The sequence below is a fragment of the Kryptolebias marmoratus genome, linkage group LG19 (assembly GCF_001649575.2).
Source record: "Kryptolebias marmoratus isolate JLee-2015 linkage group LG19, ASM164957v2, whole genome shotgun sequence".
NCBI classification, from domain to species: Eukaryota; Metazoa; Chordata; class Actinopteri; order Cyprinodontiformes; family Rivulidae; genus Kryptolebias; species Kryptolebias marmoratus.
In genome coordinates this window covers 2,774,334-2,779,001 of record NC_051448.1, presented here as the reverse complement: position 1 = coordinate 2,779,001, position 4,668 = coordinate 2,774,334, and the positions used below count along the sequence as shown (strand labels likewise).

At 44.6% G+C, this 4,668-nt stretch overlaps 1 long non-coding RNA gene across 1 annotated transcript; it reads left to right on the top strand.

Annotated features, from left to right (window-relative positions):
• Positions 1-1,669: 1,669 nt before the first annotated feature.
• LOC112451111 lies at positions 1,670-3,267 on the top strand. Its single transcript, XR_003039862.2, has 3 exons — positions 1,670-1,798; positions 2,876-2,925; positions 3,023-3,267. It is a non-coding gene; the product is annotated as an uncharacterized LOC112451111 (long non-coding RNA).
• The last annotated feature ends 1,401 nt before the right edge of the window (positions 3,268-4,668 follow it).

Below are 4,668 nucleotides of genomic sequence, written 5' to 3'. Positions count from 1 at the left end.
TAAAATCAAATGAATTAAAGGCTTAACATTCTTTAAATGCATATCCCCCACCACTTTTTATGTCAGAGCTTTAAACAAACATCTTACGTTAGAAAACGATGCAACTGTTTGGTCAACCCTTGAAAACATCTTTGACGATGTTGAATTAAAACATCTGCTGATTTTAAGGCGTCGTTTTGGTTCACATAGCTCCTTAGCTCAGACTTCTTTTTATTTTTTATTTAGGATTGGTGCTCAGGCATCCGCGAACTTGCTTTGACTAAAAAGAGGGTTTTTAGATAATAGTTTTAAACCTCGTATTCTTCACATTTTTGTTGCTGGATGAAAACGGCAGCCCTCCAACCGAGCGAGGATTCTGATAACGGAGAAAGTTGGAATCGCTCGCTGGTCGGAGCACGGAGATTCTCGGCATTCCCCGCTGCATAACAGCCGTGCCTCGCAGTGTTTCTGCAGCTTGTTAAGAGGGGATGCCAGGCGTGGTTCCGTCCGTGTAGATTTTCATTTAGTCTGAATGCTTGGCACACCGGGTCGGTAAACAGACAGCCAAGGTGGGCATAGACGGCATACTTACTTTGCACTCATACGTGATGAAAGAAAATATTCATTAACGGATCTAATTTACATTTCTCACAGAGGCGGCGCACGGCTGGGCCGAAGGCCTGTAATTAACACCGACACACACACACACACACTTGTTGCAAACAATAAATTCTTTCGAAGAAATGTCTCTCTCTGTATAACTAACCGATGCAGCAGAGGACAGATTTAATCAAACTTTAAAAAAGTAAGGATTGCATCTACATCTACAGCTGATTACCTTTTAGAGCCATTCACATCCAAGATGGCCGCCACAGCTAAGCCACCTTCACAAACACAAAAGTGGCTATAACTGAGCCAGTTTTGCAGACATTCAGCTCAGATTTGGTGTGGTAGTAGCTGAGACTGATCATCAACACACATTCTAACTGCTAACAAATCGAGCGACATCTTTGCCGTTAGCTGCTGCAGCTAACCCTGTCTGTTAGCAAAATATCTCATGAATTACTGGAAGGATTTTAATGAAACTTCCAGGGAAAAAACATCTTTGACTGTACGTCTACAACCGAGTCAATAAATTTAAGATGGCTGCCACAGCTAATAAAAATGTCTCTAAATCGGTGAGTTTTACAGATAAGTTTGGTGTGGTAGTAGCTGAAAGTCATCCTCAACACACACTCTAAGCGCTAACAGATCATGCAGGTCTTATTTTACGACGTGAGATTATTTATTTGACCAAAACGCCTAAAAATTATTATTTTTTCTTATTATAAGAGGATTTTAGTTCAAAACTCTGGCATGAGAGGTGGCGGGCGATATGCATTCCTTTAAGGAATCCATAAAGTCTTTAATTATATTTAAATTTGATGAGCAGCTCAAAGACTAAAGTATATTTTAATTGGCTCTAATGTTTGATTTAGCTGCCGTATTTATCTGTTTAAAAACAACCTCGTGGCGTACATATTGTGACTTGCCTCTGACTTTGTGTCCTTTTATTTTGAAGTGTGTGTGTGTGTGTGTGTGTGTGTGTGTCCCGTCCAGCACTGCTTCTCCAAGTATGGTCACTATGAAGGAGAGCTGTCGCTCGGGGGCCCTTCGGCAGAAATTAATGGGCTCCAGCCAAGGGCAGGAAAAAAAACCCGAGGAGACAGCTGGTCCTGTCAGCACCCCCGACAGGAGCACCCGGGGGCCCGCTGAGGAGGCCGAGGGTGCAGGAGGCGCAGAGGGAGGAGACCCTGGACATGAGGAGGCCTGCTCCGAGGTAATCAGATCAACACTGTGACCCGTCCGCTGGAAAACAACGTTTCTGGTTTACGGTAAACACAGAACCGTCCATTCAACCTTTAAGGTCAGGGTCAAAGGTCAGCACTAAAATAACTACCCCTTTGGTTAACTCTTGGTTTTAACCAATTGCAGATGATCAGTGATAACTCAGAGTTTAATTCAAATCTGCAAACTGGTCCATGAGATATTTTGCTAACGCTACAGACTCGGGCGAAAACATGATCAACGCTTAAAGCGCCGTCCATTTTATCCCAACCACATTTTCAGCCAAACCCCCCGAACGGCATGATTAAAAAACCGTTTAGAAGTAGACCTCGGACTGGAACCCAGAAGCTGAAGCCAGTCCGGGACCAGCTTCCCTGTCAGCTGACGCCAGTAGAAGTTTTAAGCCCCACCCCCTCTGTGCAAACAAACGGGACGTCGCCTCTTATCCAGGTGCTGTATGTTAGAATATTTATTTATTCCTCTAACCTGTTCAGCTGTAATTTGTGCTAAAAAATAAACGGTCATGTGACACCGTGATTGTGGGCGGGGCTTCAGTTTGTGACAGTGGGACGCATTATTTAATGACTCTCAGCTACTACCACGCCAGATTTTTAGCTCATTTCGTGTAAAACCGACCGAGTTTTGGCTATTTATGTGTCGGCTAAGGCTGATTAGCTATGGCGGCCATCTTGAATGAGGTGAAGTTAATCAGTTGGACGTCCGATGAGTTTCTCATTAAAATCTGCCCACTGGTTCACGAGATATTTTGCTGACGCTGCAGACGCTGAGATGGGCGAAGGCGTTATCGCCTCTCGCCAAGACCGGGTTACCATGGCGACAGACCCAGGTGAAAAGGGGACCAGCTTCTGGATAATAATAATAATAATAATAATCTAGACCTGAACCTGGAGTTTTGTAGTCCGTGTTTCTGGTCTCCAGACGTCATGTGACTCTTCCTCCTTTGTCGCTGAAACATCGAACCCTCCTGTTTAGTTTCCTGCTTCCTGTCCAGCGGTGGCGGTTTTCTAAGTTGTTGTTTTTGTTTTTATCTTCTTTTCTGCTTCTTCAGCCTGAACCTGAACCAGACGTGCCTTTAACGTCATTTCCTCCCAGCCTTGTGTAAGAAAACATCTTTTCATCTTCAGTAATGGTTTCTGTGACGGCATTACCACTAAATGGCTTTTGTTTTGTTTTTTTGCCTTTTTTATAAAAACAGAGCAGGGGGTGAGGTGGTTCAGTGGTCAGTGCAACGGTCCTGTAACCCTGAGGCTGCCGGTTCAAGCCTGGGTTCCGTCAGGACAGGCATCTGGCGTAAAACAACTGCCAAGGAAGCAGCTGAAAGATCAACAACAACAAGTATTTTTAATGTTTTGTTGAATTTTAACAGCGCAGGGTTTGTAATGACAGCGGAGCAAAAAGCAGGTAATTGCCTAAAACATGAAAAAAGTCAAAAGAGATAAACGCCGGAGGGAAACAATTACTGAGAGAAAGAGACTGATTCATGTCTGCGTTTCTCCTGCTTCTGAAAGAATATATATTTAACAAGCAAACGGTTCTGCACAACGTGAAGAGGTCAGAGGATGTCCAGGAAATTAATCTGAGGTTTGGGGGAATTAAAGAACAGTAAATAATGAATAAATAACCCATTCCAAGATGGCCGCCACAGCCAACTGACAGCTAATCTGATGTGGTAGTAGCTGAGAGTCATACTCGATGATTTATGAAAGGCGGTGGGCGATATGCATTCATAAAATAAATGTTAGGTCTTTAAATAAGTAATTATTTTATTTTATTTCGTATTTAAGCTGCTGCTCTAATGGACCAGAACTGAACCTTCAAGGTTTTTGTGCTGGAGGCTCTCAAATTTGTAATTATTTTAAAATCTCCGGGCAGGTGAATAAAAATAACTAAGAGATTACTGCCCTTGCTATATTTGGATTAAAAATAAATTTAATTTGAACAGTTTTTTTCAATTCTGAAGAGGAGGGGAAGATTGGTCTCCGTTAGTTTTGTCCCTGAGATGAAAAATTGAGTCTTTGTAAGACTTCACGACAGAATAAAGGTTCTCTTTCAACATTTGTTTCGGTATCTCACAATGGGACACGCCCCTGCGCCTGTCCCCCAGAAGCTCTATTACATTACGCCAGTCCTGACTGGCCAACAGAAGTGACGTCAGCTCCAGGAGGAAGGCTTCCTCCCAGCATAAATGCCTGACATCACGCAAGTGATCTTCAGTCTAACACCTCTTCTCGCTCCCAGAAGCGACTCTCAGACGGCAAGTACAGCAACTATTGGGCTAGCTTAACTGTTCACAGAGCGAGCTAACAACTCGGTCGCCGGACGCTCCTCAATAGCTGTGCTTAGCTGTTCTGAGCTGTTATTTTCTACCTGGAGCTCTTGCTCCACCATTGGTACACTCGGCCGTCTTCCCTGTAAAGGTGAAAATGGACCGGCAGCAGCTACAAGCGCTCTCGGCCGCTCTCTCCGTGGGAGAGAGAGCGGACCGACGACAGCCACAGCTGAGAGCCGTGACAACGCAGCAGCTCACTCAGCCAGCGCGGCACAGTGCTCTCACACAAACACTCCCCGGCCCACTAGCGAACAAAACCCAGCTGTGGCAAGCGTGTGGGGCATCAGATTGGGTGAGAAAAACCGTATCCAGGGGTTACAGGCTTCAGTTTGGGACAGCCCCTCCCCATTTCAAAGGCATAATACAGTCATATGCCCGCGGAAAACACGCACGCATATTGCAGGAGGAAATAATCTCTTTGCTGAACAAAAATGCAATTCGGCTGGTCCCACAGGAGCAGAGCAAAGACGGTTTTTACTCCAGATATTTTCTCGTCCCGAAGAAAGGCGGGG